We start from the raw sequence: 24,717 nt of genomic DNA, 5'->3' as shown, positions 1-24,717 counted from the left end.
CATCTGGAACCAAAATCCAACCATAGAATAAAGCGATATGAGTTCCAGGGATTAAAACAAGAGCCTGATGAGTCAGTAGATAATTTCCTCACAAGGCTAACGGACATTGCAACAAAATGCAAGTTCAAAGAAGTTGAGGAGAGAATAGTCAACCAACTAATCTGGGGAAGGGCTCATCCTGAAGGGCAGAGAGCTCTCATAGGAAAAGACAGCTTGAAACTAGCAGATGCCGGAGACACAGCTAGGGACTTTGAGGCCACTAGGAGACAAATGCAATCCCTCTCCATGCAGGCCAACATGCAGCACAGAGATAGAAGTGTCCATGCCGTAAAGGGCACGCAGAGAAAGTCGCAGACATTCGAGAACTGCAGGAAGTGTGGCAGAATACACCCCTTCAATTGCTGGAAGAAATGCCCCACATATGGTTCGTGCAGGACCTGTGGGAAGGTCACTCATTAGGAAAAGATGTGTAGGTCTGACATGAAAAGAGAAAGAAACAAAGAATACAGAAGGAAAGTACACCACATCAAGGGAAGTGATAGCAGTGACTCCGACTCACTGATGCTCGGCATCGAAACAGTACTCCTTCATGAGATATCCAAGAAAGGGAAGGGAGAAAAAAGTGAATTGCACACCACAATCCAAATTAAAAGAAAGATCAGAAACAAACCAACAACATTCAACTTGAAAATAAAGTTGGCTACTGGATCAGAAAGCCACAACCTCCCACTTAACCTGTACCGCCAAATCTTCCCCGAGTACAAAAAGTATGGGTACCCGGAGGAAGGCACACTAGAAGCTGCCAATGTCACGCTCACAGCCTATGGTGGCCCCATAATTAAACAACTAGGAAAAGTCCAAATAAAAGGCAAACATAAATGAAAGAGCATTATATGCACATTATTTATGGTTGACGAAATCCTAGGCCTGAATAGTTGTCAAAAATTACAGCTAATGTCTGTAAACAATGAGATCAGGGAGAAGAAAATGTCCAAGAGGATCAATAGCGACACCCCACTTGAGCAACGGCCTCTGATCACAAATATGGCCGAGCTCATGGACTTGTACCCTGAATGCTTAGATGACACAGTCGGGTGTTTTGAGACCTTTGAATACCACATTACTATAGACCCAAATTACAGTCCAATAATCCATGCTCCACAGAAGGTGCCAATAGAGCTGAAACAAAAGCTAAAGCAGGAGCTGGAAGAAAAGCGAGGAATAGCAAAAGTAGTCGAGCCAACTGACTGGGTAAATTCGATAGTAGTAAAGGAAAAACCGAATGGCCGCCTAAGAATATGTCTGGACCCCAAAGACCCTAAACCAAGCAATGAAAAAAGAGGGCACTATCCAATACCAATGCAAGAAGACATCACTTCTGAACTAGTCAGATCCAAAATCTTCAGTAAGCTAGATGCCAAGAATGGATATTGGAATGTGAAGTTGGATAAAAAATTGACACTGCTAACAATTTTCAACACTCAATTCAGCCAGTATAAGTTCCTGCGCCTACCTTTTGGCCTAAAGGTGAGCCAAGACATCTTCCAGCAAAAGATAGATGAGACCTACAGGGGATGCAAGGGTGCTGTTGGCATCGCAGATGACATCCAGATTTTTGGCAGAAATGGAAAAACTCATGATCTCCACCTGCATGAGGCCATAGAGAGAACAAGAGTGGCCGGCATCAAACTCAATGCAGACAAATGCATTATCAAGGTGGAGGAGTGCCAGTTCTTCAGAACGATGTACACACCTGAAGGGGTCAGGCCAAGCCCAGAGAAGATAACAGCCATTGCTGAAATGGAACATCCAAAGGACATAAAGGAACTAAGAAGCTTCCTCAGCCTGGTCCAGTACATGAGTTCCTTCACCCCACACATGTCATACCACACAGCCAACCTCAGAGAGTTGCTGAAAGGGAATGTGGAAATTCAGTGGTCACCATCGCATCAATGAGATTTTGACAAGCTAAAGGAAGTGGTCTGCAGAGAAGTAGAACTGATCTACTATGACAGAAAAAAAACTGTCACATTACAAGTAGATGCTTCCACCAGAAGCCTCGGGGCAGCATTGATGCAGGAAGGAAAACCGATAGCCTTTGCCTCATAGGCCCTGACAACAGCAGAGACCCAATAAGCCAATATTGAAAGGGAGCTGTTGGCAGTCGTATATGGATGTGAAAAGTTCCACAAATTCCTCTATGGGAGACAGTTCTTGGTAGAGAGTGATCATCTCCTGCTGGAACACATATAACCATATAACCATATAACCATTTACGGAGCAGAAACAGGCCATGTCGGCCTTTCGAGTCTGCACCGGTTCACTAGAACAACTCCACTAGTTCAAACCTCCCGCGCTCCACCAATAACCCTCCAACCCTCTCACCATCCAGAAAAAGAACCTAAGCAAGGCACCCACCAGATTACAGAGGCTACACCTCCGGCTCCAATGTTACAACTTTACCTTGAAGTATAGGCTAGGGAAGGAAATGATGCTCGCTGATACTTGTCACGTCTTTCCCCAAATGAAAAATACGAGATGAAAGACATGGAAATCAAGATTCATCACCTCGTTAGGGTAACTAATAACAAACTAAACCTGATTAAAGAAGAAACAGCAAAGGATAAGGAGCTGCAGCTGCTCTGCCAACAGGTGATACAGGGATGGCCAGAAAGGATAAAACAGGTGCAGCCTACAATACGTCAGTATTGGTCTGTCAGGGACAACATATCCTTGGAGAATGGTGTACTTCTTGCAGGGTCTTGGCTGATAATACCAGAGACAATGAAAAAAGCAATTCTCCAGAAAATACACCAAGGCCACATGGGAATGGAGAAATGCAAACTCAGAGCAAAGTCAGCAGTTTTTACTGATTAGGCATGTACAAGGACATCGAAAACATGGTGGCAGCCTGAGATGTGAGTAAAATTTGTGCTGTAAACTTACAAGCATCTCTGAGTGTTTATTAAAACTTCAAATGGTACAACCGAGGACCTAACAGGAAGACATAGGGATACAGGTTCATAGTTGCCTGAAAGTAACAGCACAAGTTGATAGGATGGCAATGAAGGCACAATTGCCTTCATTGGTTGGGCCATTGAATACAAAAGGTGTGATGTCATTTTATACCACTTGAATGTATCAGAGAGGCTGTGTGCAACATACTATAGGAAGAATGTGACTAAGCCTGAGAATTTCAGAACTGGATGGCTTGAGTTATAACGATACAGGCTTGGTTTTCCTGGAGTGAAGGAGTCTGATGAGTGATCTGATAAAGGTTAATCAAATCGTGAGAGGGATAGATAAGATGGATGGAGAGAGTCATTTCCCCAGGCAGGGAAGTCTGAAACACAAATTTGAATGTGAGAGGGGAAAGCTTTATAGAACTGAGGGGCAAGGTTTTCACACAGAGGCTTCTGAGTGGATGTAATTAGCTTTCTGAGTGCATGGCAGAGGCCAGTGCAATTACAACAGTTAAAAGACATTGGGATAGGTTCATGGATGGCAAAGGTTTAGAAGGATATCGGCAAATAGAGGATCATGCATCTTAGTCCTAAGAAATCTCTTTTTCTCCTTTTTCTGCCATTTGTTGCTATACATTGAAATACCAAGATCTCAAAATGTTTGTTGTCACTGCAAATTGAGTCATTCCTCCAGTTTGCTCATATCCTATCAAATAACAACAGAGATAATAAACGTCGCAGCTAGACATGTCTTCATTTCAAATACCTTTGTCCAACGTCTTCTACTTTAACTTAACATCCCACTCTAGAATTGGATAATGATGTTTATCTGTTCCTGACTTCAACTTAACGGTGTCAAATTCATTTCAGTATCAGTATCCACTGCTGAAGACCTTTCCGGAGATGGTAATTATGAAGATGTTACTGGACGATATAGTTTACAAGGACTGCTGTTGCTACAGGAGCATTTAATTAATATACACGTGATTGGATTGCTTGTCATTCTTCTGCATTCTAAGTGGGTCGAGTGTTCTTCAGCTCAGGTTTCTACAATACTGCACTGTGGGTGCTTATCTTTTCAACATCTTGTAACATATCCAGCCTCTTCAAGGAGAAAGGCAGAGCAGGTGTTGAATAGTTCGACATAGGTGCTTTTGAATTCACAGCTCCAGTGCAATGTATTCAAGAATTGTGAGTTGTCTGGTGTCGCCAAAACTTAAGATGACTGTTCCATATTGAGGTAAATTGTTTTTATTTAAGATGAAAGGATATTTTAATTGATTTTTGTCTGGATGGCTGGCAATGTGGGGAGCACTCAATTAAAATTTCTTCACCCTCTTCTATAGAGAGTGAGGTCACACCAATGTTCCAATCAAAGGGCAAACTCTACATAAGAAACAGAAGTCAGAGAAGGCTATTTCCGTCTTACCACTCCAGTAAAAAAGAATAGAACCAGAATCAGGTTTATTGTCATGACAACGTGTCATGAAATTTGTTGTCTTGCGCTAGCAGTATTACAGGTGCAAATTCCACAATTTAAAAAAAATTGGTGCAAAAAGAGAAAAAAAAAATGAGGTAGTGTCAATTCAGAACTCTGATATCTGAGGGGAAGAAGTTGTTTTTTGTAATGTTTGGTGTGCATTTTCAGGCTCCTGTGCCTCCTTCCTGATAGTAAGTCTGAGTAAAGGACATGGCCTGGGTCATGAGGACCCTTAATGATAGAGGCTGCTTTCATGAGACACCGACTCTTAAAGATGTCCTTAATGGAGTGAAAACTATTGTCCATGGTGGCACTGGCTGAGTTCACAACTCTCTGCAGCCTTTTCCGATCCTATGCATTGGCACCTCCATACCAGACAGTGATGCAACCAGTCAGAATACTCTCCACAGTCTTCTTTGGCTTGGCTTCGCGGACGAAGATTTATGGAGGGGGTAAAAAGTCCACGTCAGCTGCAGGCTCGTTTGTGGCTGACAAGTCCGATGCGGGACAGGCAGACACGATTGCAGCGGTTGCAAGGGAAAATTGGTTGGTTGGGGTTGGGTGTTGGGTTTTTCCTCCTTTGCCTTTTGTCAGTGAGGTGGGCTCTGCGGTCTTCTTCAAAGGAGGTTGCTGCCCGCCAAACTGTGAGGCGCCAAGATGCACGGTTTGAGGCGATATCAGCCCACTGGCGGTGGTCAATGTGGCAGGCACCAAGAGATTTCTTTAGGCAGTCCTTGTACCTTTTCTTTGGTGCACCTCTGTCACGGTGGCCAGTGGAGAGCTCGCCATATAACACGATCTTGGGAAGGCGATGGTCCTCCATTCTGGAGACATGACCCATCCAGCGCAGCTGGATCTTCAGCAGCGTGGACTCGATGTTGTCGACCTCTGCCATCTCGAGTACTTCGACGTTAAGGGTGTAAGCGCTCCAATGGATGTTGAGGATGGAGCGGAGACAACGCTGGTGGAAGCGTTCTAGGAGCCGTAGGTGGTGCCGGTAGAGGACCCATGATTCGGAGCCGAACAGGAGTGTGGGTATGACAACGGCTCTGTATACGCTTATCTTTGTGAGGTTTTTCAGTTGGTTGTTTTTCCAGACTCTTTTGTGTAGTCTTCCAAAGGCGCTATTTGCCTTGGCGAGTCTGTTGTCTATCTCATTGTCGATCCTTGCATCTGATGAAATGGTGCAGCTGAGATAGGTAAACTGGTTGACCGTTTTGAGTTTTGTGTGCCCGATGGAGATGTGGGGGGGCTGGTAGTCATGGTGGGGAGCTGGCTGATGGAGGACCTCAGTTTTCTTCAGGCTGACTTCCAGGCCAAACATTTTGGCAGTTTCCGCAAAGCAGGACGTCAAGCGCTGAAGAGCTGGCTCTGAATGGGCAACTAAAGCGGCATCGTCTGCAAAGAGTAGTTCACGGACAAGTTTCTCTTGTGTCTTGGTGTGAGCTTGCAGGCGCCTCAGATTGAAGAGACTGCCATCCGTGCGGTACCGGATGTAAACAGCGTCTTCATTGTTGGGGTCTTTCATGGCTTGGTTCAGCATCATGCTGAAGAAGATTGAAAAGAGGGTTGGTGCCAGAACACAGCCTTGCTTCACGCCATTGTTAATGGAGAAGGGTTCAGAGAGCTCATTGCTGTATCTGACCCGACCTTGTTGGTTTTCGTGCAGTTGGATAATCATGTTGAGGAACTTTGGGGGACATCCGATGCGCTCTAGTATTTGCCAAAGCCCTTTCCTGCTCACGGTGTCGAAGGCTTTGGTGAGGTCAACAAAGGTGATGTAGAATCCTTTGTTTTGTTCTCAGAGGAACCACTGACATGGTCTTTGCCCTCAGACTCTCCACAGTACACCTGTAGAAACTTGCAGTAGTCATTGGTGGCCTACCAAATCTCTCCACATTCCTAATGAAATATAGCCTTCTTCATGATTGCATCAACGTGATGGTCTCAGGTTAGATCTTCAGAGATGTTGACAGCCAGGTATTTGAAATTCTTGACTCTCTCCACTGCTTATCCCTTGATGGCGAGTACTCGACTAGCTGATCTATCTCACTCCTGCATGCTTCTTCATTGCCACCTGTGATTCTGCCAACAACCCTGGTGGCATAGGCAAATTTCCAGATGGTATTTAAATTGTGTCTAACCACACAGTCATGGATGTAGAGAAACTAGAGCAGTTAGCTAAGCGCACATCCTTGAGGTGCACCTTGCTGACTGTCAGAGATTAGGACACACCCCATCTTTAACTTAAGCATCACTCTCCTGGTCTAACACACCAATTTCATGAATACTTGAAGCCTAATAATCTGTTTTAAGTGTACTGTAATGAAGCTCTATAGCACCCTCCCCCTTCCACAGGTAGAGAATTTCAAAGATTCGCCACCTTCTCATGTCAGACCTTTATAACCTGCTCTTTAATGTGAGACTGCCAACCCTACCTGGACCAACCTAGTCAGAGATTAAGCTTTATTGTTACGAATAACAAGAGGCAGTACAATTCTTAGTTTTCCACGCTATCTGGGCATTGCCAAACAGTCACCCATGTTGGATTTAAAAGTGCCAAGTGTTAATATTCAATGAGCGTTTCCAGCATTTTAACATAAAAGCCAAATCATGTAATTCTGGGATCTGTTCACTTGTCCCCTACCAGTGCTAACCTGCTGCTATTGCACTGTGAATGAAGCATGATTGATTGAGGAAAACCTGGCAACTGAGGCGACTGTGCATTGCCATGGTTTCAGCCAATGCCTTAAATGACCAACTGTCACTCAACATCATTGCTAGTCTTCTAATGCTGGGAAGGATTGTGAATGCACGAACAGGAGGCCAAAGTGGAGCAACAGTTATGGAACTCTAGTTCAGTCTCACAATTGCATTCACTGGGGTTTGTTTTGGTTATTTTCTCCTGGAGACATTCAAAGGGCACTGTGCTGACCCACTTCAGTCACTCACATCAAGGGCTGCAGTGCTTCAAGGGAAGGAACCATTAGTGGAATATTTAACACACGATTTGGAGCAGGCAGTGAATGAAAATAAGGATACCCTCAGTGTAGCACTTGCACCAACCAGACTATCATGAAGTTGAGTTTGTCACTTGGTGAGTAGCTGGACAGGAGACTCTGTTCACTTGAGAGTAGGCATCACTCAACTTTAGCATTAATGTCCTTATGGCAGAGGTCGACAGCATCGAGTCCACGCTGCTCAAGATCCAGCTACGCTGGATGGGTCACGTCTCCAGAATGGAGGACCATCGCCTTCCCAAGATCGTGTTATATGGCGAGCTCTCCACTGGCCACCGTGACAGAGGTGCACCAAAGAAAAGGTACAAGGACTGCCTAAAGAAATCTCTTGGTGCCTGCCACATTGACCACCGCCAGTGGGCTGATATCGCCTCAAACCGTGCATCTTGGCGCCTCACAGTTCGGCGGGCAGCAACCTCCTTTGAAGAAGACTGCAGAGCCCACCTCACTGACAAAAGGCAAAGGAGGAAAAACCCAACACCCAACCCCAACCAACCAATTTTCCCTTGCAACCGCTGCAACCGTGTCTGCCTGTCCCGCATCGGACTTGTCAGCCACAAACGAGCCTGCAGCTGACGTGGACTTTTACCCCCTCCATAAATCTTTGTCCGCGAAGCCAAGCCAAAGAAAGAAAGAGTAAAGTGTGAAAGAGAGGACAGCTGAGTATATGGAAATAAATTATGGTTGCAGTGGCACATGGAGCACAAACTGTGAAAGAACCCCGCACTGGGCTTTTCATGGGGCTTGGGGCTTATTCTTTCCTGCATGGAAGTGGAGGGCAAAACCACCAGCCCTGCAACATCAGTAGAAGCCAGCCAACACTGTAAACTGCAGTCAAGGTTCAGACCACTCTCACAAGCTCAGGGCACTGATATCATGGCTGCAACTGTCAGATTTCAAAGGGTCTTGTGGGATGAGTATGAGGAGTGATCAGAATTCACCCTTCTGGGTGAGACAATCCCTCTTCTTGACTATCACCACCTATAAACCATGCACGGCACTGATCCCCACTAGAGGGCAACAGCTGGAAAATCATCAGATGTGAAGAAATCCCTGCTAACAGATCGTCAAAACATCTTATGTACAACTGTCAGCAAAAAAAGAATTTCATAAATCATTCCTGCACTGCTGAGGACAACACCCTCAGAGTTTCTTCCCCCACAAACATCAGGATTTTAAAACCCAAGTCTCTGCACTCAAGTGAAGTCAGTTTTCAGTCTGAGTTATGTCCTGCAATGTAAGATTTGGCTCTTAACAGTGAACCATTTGTGCCACCTGTCCCTACATTAAGGCAATTTGGTCATGGAAATTCACCCTTACAGAATTCATGAAATACGATCAAAACTCTTGAGATGCAGAACAAATTTTAAAAATCACTCTTACAAAATGTGTGTGATCAATAGAAAGTAAATTTACCTGAAATGTGTTTTTATTGTCAACTTACATTTCTTGAAACATGCTGAGATGACACAGCTTCGCATTATGGAAAATGTTAATGCAAACCTTTTTAGGAATGCAATCTCTACCCCATATTCTGGTTTCTCAGTGAAGAACGATGAATTGTCTGTAAAATTCTTAAAATTTCTCACTGCCCTGGGATAAAGTAAGAAGACAACCTACAAAGCTAATGTGATCACACATTTCATTGAGAAATGTAGTTTCAATTCATTTCTATGTACTTTGAATACAAATCCACACATCCATCTCTCAAGAGTATAACCCTCAGGTCTATGATGTGAAAACATACAAAGATTTATTTAAAATGTTGCAAAATTAATTAATGCACTGTGGGTAGGGGTGCTAATGCATTGAAGTTCTGTTTAAGGCAAGTTTCTGCCAGCATTTGACCTTGTCAGAATATTTCCAGTCAGGGTAGTTATAATTTACTCAACTCAGATTCAGTCGTTTTACCAACAATACAATTAATTACACGTCGATGTGAAAATGATCATGGTCGGTTGGCACAAATCTGTGGTCAGTAAAACATAAAAGATTGAGTGATCTTCATTATTATAGTGGTCAGGAATTTCCTTTGAGAATAGTGAGAATAGACTCCTTTTTTTTAATGATGTAATTTAATTGCAGCATCCAGTTCAATGCCAAAATCCAAAATTGCTGTTAGCGATTTCCAGTGTCTCCTGAGCCTCCGATTTTGCTGCGGTTTCTGATGTAACTAGTCTGAAAAATAACAGTCTCTTGAAAACCTCAAACATTTATGCACCATTCCAGCTCGAGAAATCATTGATATTTTTGTACCTTATGGAAAAAGGTATACCTAAGTTTTAATGCCATGCCACTCTCTAAATAATCCCCAAACCTGACATATGTCTGAGGTCTAATTCCATTGGAAAATTCAATTCAAAATTATGTGGATTTTATTTTTCTATGCTTGTTTAGAACATTTTAACTAGTGCTTTCATGTTTATGGATTATCCAATCTTTCAGTAATTCTCTACAAAATGTTTAAAAGTTTAATTTTTAAGAGGACCTTTTTGATCCTGGTTTGCCATCAATAGCTCCTTTTAACTTCTGTCTCACTAAATTGGCTGTTCAGTGTCCCAGGATAGGAATGGGGGTTTGGCTTTTCACACTTGACCACTCCTCACTGGAACAGTGAATACTTTCACACTTGCAAGAGCCATCTCTGAGATTAGGACTGTTCTACCTTCTGCTGATGACATCATGATTCATTAAGCAATGGTAGACCTGCCCTAAATCCTGATCAATGTATTATGATTTTATAGTTGGACAAAATTAATCATGCCTAATTATAACATAATTAAACTTTATGTTCAGCACGGTATGAGCCTTTCAGCCCCTGTTGTTGATTTGCTGAGCTATATAACCTTTATAAGGGACCATGGGAAAGTGATAGCAATAAATAGCAATAGCAGACAATTTTTAAGCAGGGTGGGAAAGTTTGTAGCTAAATACCATGGGAAAAAGCCCTCCCAGAATTCTGTGAGGCAGAGAAAGGGCTGTATGCATGGCTATTTGCATGGAGCACTCATGGAGTAGTTTGCCTGCTGCATAACATTCTGGGAAGTCAGGTCCACCATCACTTTTTCCCCACGGTCTTTATAAATTGTGTGCTATAGCGCTACCAACTTTCCCACACTTGTTTAAAAATTGTCTGCTATTACTATTTTATTTCCTCTCTCTCCCACTGCGACTTTCCCACAGCAAAGTTTATACCTTAATTTTAATCTTTTCTTCTTTACATTCCTGTACTCACACAAAAACTTGCCTCCTAGAATGCAAGTGCCTGACGGCAAGTGCCGACATCTGCAGACACCCAGGATTGTACTGGGGGTTGAGGCCATCTATCCTCGGTGTGAGATGACGTCATTTCACGCCAGCATTGAGAAGATTATCCTTTCACGCAAGACCCTTCTTAGGCCAAATGTCCATTAATTTCTGAAACCACTTGCAGGTGTGAAAGGGGCTAATGAGAATTCTTCAGTCTTATTGGTTTAAAGGTCAGCTTAATGATAGTGTGTTTGCAGGGCATCATGGATTCCATGCAAAAGGGAACTATGTAACAGTTGCTGCATTACAAGAAATATATCTTCAAAGTCTAATAATTAATCTGGGAGCTGTTTAGCTTGAAGTCACCAATAAACTGGCATTCTCTAAATTATTCACCACTATACTTTTCATTTGTGAGGGTGTCATTTCTTGGCCTTCCATTTTTTAAACCTCCTTTACTGCTCGGTCTCACAGTTCAGCATGACAGTTTCTTGAGGTACCGTATACTTCAGTGTTATTGACTTATATTTTCAGTGACATTGTTGACCTTGCCACTGATCTTGAAGAAAATTTCCCACAAACCTTTCGCATGGGCATCCTCGCTTTAACATCATTTCCTGTAAAGCAACAGTTGAAAGGGAGGCCTGGCATTCAGCGTCTATTATGTCATTCAGCTAAGCAGCCAATCACACTGACAATTTGTCACAAAGAGCAAAGCAGAAAGGAAAATGGAGAATTTTCAATTAATTTAAATTATATTGCACTAAATAAAGAGTGTACAGTACACATAAGATTTGGTAAAATTAAAATACCACAAATAAATGTACTTAAATATTATAAAATAATTTTAAATACATCTATTACTTTTAAATGCTTATGTAGATTAAATATAATAAATACATATATCCAACATTGTTTTGTCAGGCACAGAAATTTGCTATCGCGTCACCACGGTTTAGTATAACAATAAAATCTTAATTCAATATCATGCCACAGATAATTTAGGATATTTTTTTAGTAGATTTTCTGGAAACATTATATGATATAACTAAAACTCCTTTTAATCAAATTAATTGTCCTTAACTCTGATGGAAAGGTTGGAAAGCAACAGCCCGAGAAAAATCATCTGAATTCAATAATGCATGTGCTGTAATCTCCAACTGCAGACTAATGAAAATGAGCATTATTGGCTTTATTGCTATCACACCCACAACATTTCATACTTCATATCATCTTGCAGAGAAGCAGGCCATTCAGCCAGCATGTCTATGCTGCCTCTCCTGAATGGTTCATTTCCCCAGTTATTTCCCCATAACTTGGGGACTCGGCAATTGTGATCAACCGTCAAAGGCTTGTAAAGGAAAGACTCGGCAGATGGTAGCTGATTAGGCAATCAAATTCAGCAGTTGATGCCAAAGGCTTGAAAAGAAGAGACTCATTAGATTGCAGCTGATTGAGCAATTGAGATCAGATAACCCAAGCATCAGTGTAAAAGTGAGGAACTGTGTAGTGGAACGGTCATCGAGGGAATGGACTGAGTCAGGGTGGAAAGGCTTTGGCTCAAGTGGCTTCGGTGAATAGGGGCTGAGGTAGTGGTGCAAGAGTTGATGTAAGGGCTGCCATATTCGACGATTCATCAGGTAGGCACAGGTAAGAGCAGGTTTTATGTATTTTTTTTCCTCAAGTCATAGGCAGTGGGAATGGCAGCCAGGGCAGGGGAATGCTCCTCTTGCAGAATGTGGGTCATCAGGGAAGTCAACAGTATCTCTGATGACGTTATCTGCAAGAAGAGCCTCCAACTACAGCTCCTGACAAAAAGGGTTAAGGAATTGGAGCTGGAGTTGAATGAATTTTGGATCAATTGGGAGGCAGAGGGGGTGATAGACAGGTGTTACAGGGATGCTATCACACATAGGTGGCAGGAGGAGGTTAAATGGATGAAGGTCAGGAGAGAAAAAGGGAATGGAGAGTCACTACAGGTCACCCTGTGGCCATTCCTCTCAATAACATATGTATCATTTTGGATACTGTTGGGGGGATGACCTACCAGGGATGATCCACAGAAAACAGGTCTCTGGCACAAAGAATGGTCCCATGGCTAAAAAGGGAAGGGAGGAGAAGAGGGGAACTGCCGTGATAGGGGATTCCATAGTTTGAGAGATAAGAAGTTCTGTGGAAGGAATTGAAGATCCTGGTGCCAGGGTCCGAGATATTTCAGATCAAGTTCACATCATGGTCGGGGGAGGGTGAGTAGCCAAATCTCATGGTCCATGTAAGGACCAATGACGTGTGTAGGAAGAGGTCCTGCAAGGAGTGTTCAGGGAGTTAGTCATTAGGTTGAAGGACAGGACATCCAAGGTTATGATCTCAGGATTGCTACCTGTGCCACATACCAGTGAGGATAGAAAAAGGAGGATAATGCAGCTTAACACATGACTAAAGTCATGGTGTAAGAGGGAGGGCTTCAGGATTCTGGATCAATGGACTCCCTTCCAGGGAAAGTGGACCTGATCTGAACGGAGAGTTTGCATCTGAACTGGAGGGCAACTAACATCCTTGCGGGAAGGTTTGTTCATTCTGCTCCAGAGAGCTAAACTAGATTTGCAGGAGGATGGGAATCAGGGTGCGGAAGCAGATAGAGGAGTGGTAGAAGGCAAAGATTATGTGAAAATTGGATGTAACATTAGAAGTCAAGCATTTGTATGTTGTGGAAATTTCTCAGGTACATCTATTTCAATGCAAGCATATTGTAGGAAAGGAGCATGGATTAGCACATGGAATTATGACATTGTGGTCATTAGTGAAACTTAGTTGCAGGAATGGCATGACTGACAGCTCGACGTTCTGGTCTTCTTTTGCTTCAGATGCAATAGAAAGGGAGGAGGGGATGAAAGGGGTGGGGGGGGGAAGAGTGGCATTGCTCCTCATGAAAAATATTATAGCTATGCTTAGGCAAGACAGACCAAAGGGCTCGTCTACTAAAGCTATGTTAGTAGAGCTGAGGAATGGGAAAGGTATGACCACATTCATGGGTTGTATTATAGACTGCCCAATTGTCAATGAAAATTGAAGGAGCCAATCTGTAGAGAGATAGCAGACAGCTGGACGAGTAGTGAGGATTTTACCTTTCCATGCTTTGACTAGGGCACCCATACTGTAAAAGGGGTGGATGGCTAGGAATGTGCTAAATGTGTTCAAGAAAATTTTCTAAATCAATATATAGAGGTACCAACTAGAGAGAGTGTTAGGGAACAAGACAGGAGAGGTGACAGAAGTATGTGTAGGGGAGCATTTTATGTTCAGTGAACATAATGCCATTAGTTTCAAGAAAATTGTGGAGAAGGATAGGTCTGGGCCTCAGTTTCAGATTCTAAATTGGAAGAAATGAGAAAGGATCTAGAATGCATGGATTGGGATTATTAGCCTTCAGGCAAGTATGAGTGAGATCAGTGAAGGACCTTCAAAAGTAAAATTTTGTGAGTACAGTGTTTGCCTGTTCCTGTCCGATTAAAGGCAATGTTAGCAGGCCTTTGGGAAACCTTGGTTTTTGTGGGATTTTGGGGATCTGGTTTGGAAAAAGAGAGAGGTATATAACAAATATAGGCAACATGGAGCAAATGAGGTTCCTGACCAGTATAAGAAAAATTTTAAGAAATAAATCAGGAAGGTTAAAGAAGACATGAGATTGCTTTTGCAAGCAATGTGAAGGAAAATCTTAAGGGTTTCTATAGGTATATTAAAAGCAAAAGGATAGTAAGGGACAAAATTGATCCCCTTGAAGATCAGGGTGGTCATTTTTGTATGGAGCCAAAAGAGATGAGGGAGATCTTTTTTTTTGCATCTGTTTTCACTCAGGAAGCTGGTACAGAGTTCAGGGAAGTAAAACTAGCAATGAGGTCAAGAAACCTATACAGATTAAAGAGGAGGAAGTGCTTGCTGTATTCAAGCAAATAAGGGTGGATAAATCCACAGGACCTGACAAGATATTCCCTGAGTCCTTAAGGGATGCTAGTGTAGGAACTATAGGGGCTCAGGCAGAAATACTTAAAATGTTCTTAGCCAGAGGATTGGCGGGTACCTCACTTTGTTCTGTTGTTTAAAAAAGGCTCCAGTAGTAACCCTGGAAATTATAGGCTGGTGAGCTTTGATGTCAGTAGTAGGTAAATTATTGGAAGGTGTCCTAAGAGTTTGGATATACAAGTATTTGGGTAGCCAGGGGCTGATTAGAGATAGTCAACGTGGCTTTGTACATGGTAGGTTGTGTTTAACCAGTCGTACAGTGTTTCAAGGTGGCTACCAGGAATATTGATGCTGTCTTTATAAACTTTAGTAAGGCTTTTGACAAGTTCCCACATGGAGGTTAGTCAGGAAGGTTCAGACTCTTGGTATACATGATGAGTTACTAAACTGGATTGACAATTGCTGTTGGTAGAAGTTAGAGAGTAGTGGTGGAGGACTGCTTCTCAGACTGGAGGCCTGTGACAGATGGTATGTGTCAGGGATCGGTGCTGGGACCATTGTTGTTTGTCATCTATATTAATGATCTAGATGATAATGTGGGAATTTAGATCAGCAGGTTTACAGATGACACTAAGATTGGAGGTGTTGTAGACAGCGAAGAAGGTTTTCAAAGCTTGCAGAGGGAAAAATGAGCTGAAAATGGCAAATCCAATTTAAGTGTGGGGTATTGCATTTTGGAAGGACAAACTGAGATAGGACATACAAGGTGCTGAGGAGTGCAGTAGAACAAAGTGATCTGGGAATACAGATACATAATTCCCTGAAAGTGGTGTCACGGGTGGTTAGGGTTGTAAAGAGAGCTTTTGACATGTTGACCTTCATAAATCAAAGTATTGAATATAGGAGTTGGGATGTTATAGTAAAGTTGTCAAAGACATTGGTGAGGCTAACTTTAGAGTACTGTGTGCAGTTTTGGTCACCTAACTACAGGAAGGATATCCTTAAGATAGAAAGAATGCAGAGAAGATTTACTAGGATATTGCCTAGACCTCAGGAAGTTAGGACAAGTTAAACAAGTTAAGACTTTATTCCCTGGATCACAGAAGAATGAAGGGAGATTTGATGGAGGTATTTAACCTTATGAGGGGAATAGAGTAAGTGTTGGTAGGCTTTTTCCTCTAAGATACAAGCCAGAGGACATGGGTTATGGGTGAAAGGGGAAATGTTTTGGAGGACATAAGGGGAATTTCTTTACACTGAGACTAATGGGAGTGTGGAACGAGATGCTAGAAGAGGTGAATACCAGCTCAATTTTAACATTTAGGAAGAATTTGGACAGGTACACGAATTAGAGAGTTATGGAGGACTGTGGACTGGGTTCAGGTCAGTGGGACAAAGCAGAAAAATGGTTTGGCACAGATTAGAAGGGCCAAAGGGGCCTGTTTCTGTGCTGTAATGTTCTCTAGTTCTATGACCTATTCCCACTCTCAAGCAAATTAATTGCTGCTGGTATCTTGCTCCCCATGTTTAGTGGTAATAAACCACCCTCCACCTCCTTTGGCTGTGGGAGGAACCTGGAACATCCAGGGGAAATCAAAGCAGCAACTGGAGGAATGTGCTGATCTTAATCTCTGATCCTTTTTGTATTCTGTCCACGTTTAAAAATGGATCACATCTCTGTAGTATTGGGGCAGTAGTCTATATTCAGTAATTATCTATTGAGGAAATGATTTTTTTTAAATGGTGGGTGTAACAAATGAAAGAAATACTTGTCTTTCACATGATAATCTGTCTAATTTTTTTTGCCACTTGCTCTTTGAATACCACTATTTCTCAATCTCTTACCTTGGGAAAAAATAGATTGTTAAGGCTTACCTTCATCAAAAGTTATTCAAAGTAAAAAGCTTTTAAAAAAAAACTCCTTGCAATGCTTAACACTAACCAAAGGGAGTTGCATGCATTTTCCAAAAATGTCCACTCATAAATAGGCAAAAAAAAATTTTCCCCCACACACTTTGGAGGATATAGACTGCTTTACATTCATAAATATCCATAAGATTTACAAAGTATTATTATAAAATACTTGATTGTATAATTTTTCACTGTATGTTCCCTGAATGGAGATACTATTGTGAATGTGCCTCCCAAGTAAACAAGTGGCTAATGGAAATAATCTAAATGTATGCATTAGCAATATAAATCTCAGAGGGATCAATTAACAGGACAGCTTCTTGTGACATGTTACTGATGAACAATGACTTATGCACACGATGACAAGGCATTGTCTTTGAATACTAAGTAGCAGCTAACTACTGAGCTCAGAGCAGAGAATAGATTGTAGAATCCATAATGTGTTCTGAGTGATCGAATGTTTAAACAAAAGAACAGCCACAATTGGAAATTCACAGTAGTTTAGTCACCATCAGGAATATAGAAATATCGATCAACATGACAATGTGAGCCCATTAACTATCCTCTCATGCATTTCTGCAACTTCTGTTACTTTTTTGACTTCAATTTTGATGGTGTATTTACAAACCACTACAGAACATCTAGGAGCCGTAGGTGATCATGGGTCCTTTACCGGCATCACCTACGGCTCCTAGAACGCTTCCACCAGCGTTGTCTCCGCTCCATCCTCAACATTCATTGGAGCAACTTCATCCCTAACATCGAAGTACTCGAGATGGCAGAGGCCGACACCATCGAATCCACGCTGCTGAAGATCCAACTGCGCTGGGTAGGTCACGTCTCCAGAATGGAGGACCATCGCCTTCCCAAGATCGTGTTATATGGCAAGCTCTCCACTGGCCACCGAGACAGAGGTGCACCAAAGAAGAGGTACAAGGACTGCCTAAAGAAAGCTCTTGGTGCCTGCCACATTGACCACCGACAGTGGGCTGATCTCGCCTTAAACCGTGCATTCTGGCGCCTCACAGTTCGGCGGGCAGCAACCTCCTTTGAAGAAGACCGCAGAGCCCACCTCACTGTCAAAAGACAAAGAAGGAAAAACCCAACATCCAACCCCAACCAACCAATTTTCCCTTGCAACCGCTGCAACCGTGTCTGCCTGTCCCGCATCGGTCTTGTCAGCCACAAACGAACCTGCAGCTGACGTGGACTTTACCCCTCCATAAATCTTTGTCCGTGAAGCCAAGCCAAAGAAAGAAAAAAAAAACAGAACATCTTGGTCTTGGGTTGTGTTTGGAGAAGACAAAAGGGGTTTTTCATGGTGTGTGAGAAAGACAGAAAGACTGCACGGTTAGTGTGGTTAGCAGAACCATAATTATAGTGCCGATGGAGTACCAATGTATTTGACAACTTTACCATAATATCCCAACTCCTATATTCAATACTTTGATTTATGAAGGTCAATATGCCATGAGCTCTCTTTACAACCCTAACTACTCGTGACACCACTTTCAGGGAATTATGTATCTGTATTCCCAGATCACTTTGTTCTACTGCACTCCTCAGCACCTTGTATGTCCTATCTCAGTTTGTCCTTCCAAAATGCAATACCAGACACTTGATTATAGAGCGCTGTCTCCACTCCATCCTCAACATTCATTGGAGTGACTTCATCACCAACATCGAAATACTCGAGCTGGCAGAGTCCGCAAGCATCGAATCCACACTGCTGAAGACCCAACTGCGCTGGGTGGGTTACGTCTCCAGAATGGAGGACCATCGCCTTCCCAAGATCGTGTTATATGGCAAGCTCTCCACTGGCCACCGAGACAGAGGTGCACCAAAGAAGAGGTACAAGGACTGCTTAAAGAAATCTCTTGGTTCCTGCCACATTGACCACTGCCAGTGGGCTGATATTGCCTACAACCGTGCATCTTGGCACCTAACAGCTCAGCGGTCAGCAACCTCCTTTGAAGAAGACCGCAGAGCCCACCTCACTGACAAAAGACAAAGGAGGAAAAACCCAGCACCCAACCCCAACCAACCAATTTTCCCTTGCAACCGTGCCTGCCTGTCCTGCATCGGACTTGTCAGTCACCAACGAGCCTGCAGCTGACATGGACTTTTTACCCCCTCCATAAATCTTCGTCCGCGAAGCCAAGCCAAAGAAGAAAGAAGAAAGATATAGATATATCCACACACACACACACACACACACACACACACACACACACACACACACACACACACACACACACACACACACACACACACACACACACACACACACACACACACTTACAGCTTTGAGGAAGAAAGTAGAGAAGTCAAAGCCACAATTGTCTCTGCAGCAGAAAAGATAAAGGTGTAATTTAATACACTTGTCAAAACTTCTGCATGTAATGGAGTAGGTAAGAATAAACTGTTCCCTCTGGCAAGCAAATCAGTAACCAAAGGTCATGGTTTGAAAATAACAATCGGTAAAAATAAAACAAAAATTGAGGGAGGTAATAGGGAGAACATATTTTATTTCATTAGCTTGTTGTTTAAAGATGGAAGTCATTATCTCAACCAGATACTTTAGAAACCTTTGAAATCAACTGGACAAGATTGTATGACTAAATTGTGTTCTTTCAGAACTAGCCCAGAACTAGCACTCAGTGAGCTCAATGGTTTCCTAGTTCATTCAAAAATCAATGAACGGTATAATTACATTATTGCCAATCTCACATTGTCTGTAATGGATTTCAATCTATATTTAGTGATATGAATTTATCACATGGTTTAAGCCATCCACAAAGTAATTATTTTTTTTGCATTCAATTACTGCCTTTTTTCTTCATTATAGTTTATATGATAGAATAAAATAAGTGTATAGCAAAAGGCTCTATCATACAAGAAGGTTACCAAACATAACACATATATTAATTTATCCTGAAGTTTTTTTCACTTGGCTGTGAAAGCATACATAGGATGCCATAGAACCAGGGAGATTTGCACCACCGAATAAGGCCATTGCATCCATGCCAGTGCTTTGAAACAAACAACGCAAACCTCATCACATACTCACATTCTTTGCCCCACAGCTCAAAACATACCTCTACTTCAAATATTTATCCAATTTTCTCTTAATGGATGTATTGGTTTCTGTCTCAACTGTTCACTCACCAAAAAAAAGTCACACTCCAGCAGCCTCCTACATGGAGACATTTTTTTTTCCTAATCACTCTCCTTGTTCACAAATTGTTAGCTTGCTACTTCTAAATCAGAGGAAATAAACAAAGCAGAGAAACACAAAAACTGTAGACACTAGAATCTTGGGCAAACAGTGAGCTAGTTGCTGGAGGAACTCAGCAGGTCAGGCAGCAGGCTGTGAGTAGAAATGATTGGTCAGCGATTGATGGTCCTGGCTTGAAACGTTGATGTCCATTTTTACTCATGGTTGCTCCCTGACCTGCTGACATCTTCTAGCAGCTCACGATTGCTCAAAATAATGACATCCCAATCCTTTTTCAGCTCGTAAAACACTGAATTATTTGCCCTTCCCTTTCCAGATTGATGGAGGTTTCCTACTATTTCCTGACAGATAGGAGACCATTTTCATCCTCTGCACATATGATTGCTCACCTGTTTCCCCCATAATCCATTATTTTCACTTCCCCATCAACTCCCACCACCCTCCCCCCCCCCCCCCCCCCCCCCCCCAGATTCCATCTACACACTGGGAACAATTTACAATTGTCAATTTATCTATTGACTCACACACGTTTGATATGTGTGTGTGAAAACCAAGCAGCTGGAGGAAACCCACAAAGTCACAGTGGGCATGTGCAAACTCCACACGGACAGCAATAGAGATCAGAAATGAACCTGGATCGCTCAAACTGTGAGGCAGTTGATCTACTAGCAATGCTTCTGTTCCGCTCACAGTGTATATTGGATGCTGGTCTCCTATTTGTGCTTTTACTTCGTTATTTTATTGGTATATTTGCATTTGAGACTACTGCAGTGAACTGAATATGATAAAGAAATCCATTTTCCTAAAACACTACAAAGAATATTTTCTCCTAAGTTTTCTTTCCCAATTTTGAGTACAACATTTATAATGTCCTCCCTCAGGTCTTCACAGACAGTGTTTCCCAATTCACCATCAAATTCTTTCAGGATTTTAGAAATCTTGATTAATTAGCATTTCACTGTTGAATATCATGTAAGATGTTCACTGTATTTTTAAGGATTCTAGGACCTTATTATTATCCAGATAGCATCTAATCTATAATATAATCCTCAATATAAATATTATATACATTTCATTTGTATAAGAGGGTTTGCATAGTCCAAATATTTAAAAAAAAAAGAGAGACATCTGGACTTTGAAGACAAATTGGAAAAAGTGAAATGTGCCAAATTATCTTTAGCTAGCTGCTTAATAGTTGCATGGCCTATTTTCATAATTCTACATTCTTGTACCCACCCCCCCCCCACCCCACCCACCCACCACCACCACCACCATTTGTAAATGATCAATATAAACTTAGCTCATCTAAGTTTTTTAAGGCTTTTGGGAATCGGGGTCTTCAGTGGAAGCCGACACGTGATAATCAATTAACTGATTGAAGAGCAGAGATAGAAATGATAAAGAATGGCAAATCCATGTGTTTATGGATCTTCAGGTTATTTGATTTTGCTGTTTTGCTCCCTAGCTCATTAAGATGGGCAGATGAAGATGTGTTGGTATAGTAAAGCTTCTCTCAAAGACTCCCTTTTAGAACATAAAGAGAGGTTTTTTTTTTTCTGTGCCTCTCTTGTTCTGAAGACTTGAAAGACTGTGGACAACATCTGCTCCCATTTCTTCTGTTCTTAAACAGGGAGAATGGCAAACCCATGTGTTTATGGATCTTCACATTATTTGATTTTGCTGTTTTGCTCCCTGGCTCATAAAGATGGGCAGATGAGGATGTGTTGGTATAGTAAAGCTTCTCTCAAAGACTCCCTTTTAGGACATAGAGAGAGGTTTTTTTTTTCCTGTGCCTCTCTTGTTCTGAATTCCTTCAAGAAGTTTCAATTTGGATGTGGCTGGGAGCTTGGATGGGTGGGAGGCCAGGCTCTAGGTGTGTTGGTGGCCAGATCATTGGGAGCTCAGATAGTGATCAGTCTGCGCCAAGCTGAGAGTTTGCGATCGGGCGGGCGGGAGTTCTGATGGGCAGACAGCCTGGGTTCACATGAGAGTCTGTGGTCAGGGTGTCAGGAATTCAGATGGACAGGCGGCTGGAGCCTGGGCAAGAGACATTTGTCTGATGGCATGGCGGCCGGGGCCTGGATGAGAGTATGCAGTTGAGGCATTGAGAGATCCGGTGGTCGTGCGGCCGGGGCCAAAAACAGCGGAGTCAACTTTTACATGTTTTCGACTATTACACACATATATACGATACCTAAAAAAAGTACCTGTAATATTAAAACAAAAAAGTCTGATGACACCATGATGGAAGTAAAAACACAATGCTGAGAAACTTAGTAGGTCAAACAGTGTACGTAATATAGCAAAGATAAAGATACTAACCAACCTTTTGGGCTTGAGCCCTTCATCACTTAGAATCAGAATCAGAATTTATTGTCAATAGCATGCTACAAAATGTGTTGTTTTGCGACATCACAGTGCAAACATTTATGTAAACCCCTTACAAAATAAATAAATATAGTACAAGAGAAAAAAAAAGTAAAACCAAGGCAGTGTCTGTAGTTCATTGATCATTCAGGAATCTGATGGCAGAGGGGAAGAAGCCATCCTTGTGTTGCTGAGTGGTTGTCTTCAGGCTCCTGTACCTTTTTCATGATGTTAGTAGAGTAAGGAGGGCATGTCCTGGGTGGTGTGGATCTTTGAGGATGGAAGATGCTTTCTTAAGACACCGGCTCTTGCGGAAATTGCAGGCCGAGATATCAACCCTCTGGAGTTTTTACTTGTCCTGAGCATGGGCGCCTCCATACCAAACAGTGATGCAACCAGCCAGAATTCTCTCCACGGTACACCTGTAGAAGATTTAGAGTGTCTGCAGTGACATACCAAGTCTCCTCAAACTCCTCATAGGATGTTGCTACTGGCAAGTCTTCTTCATGATTGATTCAACATGTAACCTCCAGGACAGATCCTCAGATGTTAACACCCAAGAATTTGAAGTTCTTGACCATTTCCATTGCTTACCCCTTGATGAGGACTGGGTCATGTTCTCCAGATTTCCTCCTGAAATCCACAATAATCTCCTTGGTTTCGCTACCATTGAGCAGAAGCTTGTTGTTGTAACACCACTCAACTAGTTGATATATTTCCCTTCTGTATGCATCCTCATTGCTGACAACCATGGTGCATTGGCAAATTTGTAGATAGAATTTGAATTAAGCCTAGCCACACAGTCATGGGTGTAGAGAGAATAGAGCAGTGGGTTAAGCATGTATCCTTGAGATGTGCCTGTGTTGATCGTCAATGAGGAGACGTTGTTTCTAATTCATACTGACTGCGGTCTTCCAATGAAGAAGTCAAAGATCCAGTTGTGGGGGAGATGCAGAGGCCAAAGGGGAGTGAGTCCTTCATTAATGTATTCTGCAATGCCTTGTTAATTGCCTTGTAATAGCTTCTCAGTTCGTAACTGTGCTCCGCTAATTAACTTTCATCTAAGATGCTAACAACCAGTATGATTTACAGATGTCTTTATTTATGCATCAGCCAATATACCCAGGACTTAAGCTGGATAAAGCAATATGGACTACTAATAACATGACAAGATAAGTGATGCACTATCGATAACTCCAAAGACTAGAGGCAACCCGATCGAGAGGCTTTTATTACCATAATCTTAAGGCACATCTCATGTTGCTGACCCGACACCTGAGCTTATTCTGGTTATGATGTTACTGCCTTTATTAGGAGAATCAAGGCGGAGGAGCCACAGGTATAAACAGCAAGGGGCGGGCCAGCCATACATATACAAACAGTATTAACAGTGGTTCCTCCACATTCACCCATTCTTTAAAAAGAAGTCCGATGGGGTGAAGTGGGTTCCATGTCCATCACAAGTTCAGTCTGTCTGCTGGTCTTGTCCGTCGTTGTGTTCATCATGGTGCTGGGTGTTGCTCAGCTGTTGACTCCTGGATGGTCTGGTCATTGTCGATTGGTGGAGCGTCTGGTAACTGAACTGACACAGTTGGGGCGGGGGCTCAGATAGGGTGACATGATGCACTGTGGATGATCGTGGGGGGGGGTGGGGTGGATATAATGGTTGGTCGGCTGGATTTCCTGCTTCTCCTGCACACGCCAGGTCCAAAGTGTACACAATGTCCGCGCACCCGTCCAGCTACACCATATAAGTGTATTGGGGGTTGGCGTGGACGGGGTGGACCCTCTCAAATAGTGGGACAGGCTTATGGATTTTCACATATTTCTGGAGCAGAACTGGTCCTGGGGATGTCAACCAGGATGGCAGCATGGTCCCCAATGCCAACTTCCTGGGGAAGGGAAACAACCTTTCATATAGGGTGGCATTGGTGACGATGCACAAGTGGGATCTGATTGCATACAGCACTTCAGGGAGGACTTCTTGCCAGTGGGAGATAGGCAGGCCTTTTGACCTCAGGGCAAGGAGGACAGCCTTTCAGAGACTGGCATCTTCCTTTTCCATCTGGCCATTCCCTCAGGGGTTGTGGGCAGATTGCAGATTGCTGGTTGGATACATTCGAGGGGAGGGTGCACATTTTAAAAACTGTTGATTGCAGACTGTGAGAAGGGGATGGGGCCCATCATGTTCCATGGTGATGCTCTTAAGCTGGCACTGAAAGTCCAACCCCAGTAGTGCGGGGACACAGAGCTGTGTCATCACAAGGAGTTAAAAATTTTGTACTCTGCACCATGCACGGTCACCTTCACTACACAGCTGCCGTAGATCTCTACCAGGTGGGGCTTAGAGGTCAAGGAGACTCTGTAACTCACTGCGAGGGAGTAACGCTGCACTTTTTTGGGGTGGAAGAAGTTCTCTGTGATTCCATTATCGAACAGGCAGCTTGTCTTGCACCCATTTACCTGTATATCCATCATTGACCTGATGAGCTGATTAGGGCTGCTTTGGTCAAACGTGACTGAAGCCAA

The sequence above is a fragment of the Narcine bancroftii genome, chromosome 1, assembly GCF_036971445.1.
Source record: "Narcine bancroftii isolate sNarBan1 chromosome 1, sNarBan1.hap1, whole genome shotgun sequence".
Taxonomy (NCBI): Eukaryota; Metazoa; Chordata; class Chondrichthyes; order Torpediniformes; family Narcinidae; genus Narcine; species Narcine bancroftii.
The sequence above is the reverse complement of the archived record's forward strand: the minus strand, read 5'-3'. Positions refer to the sequence as shown.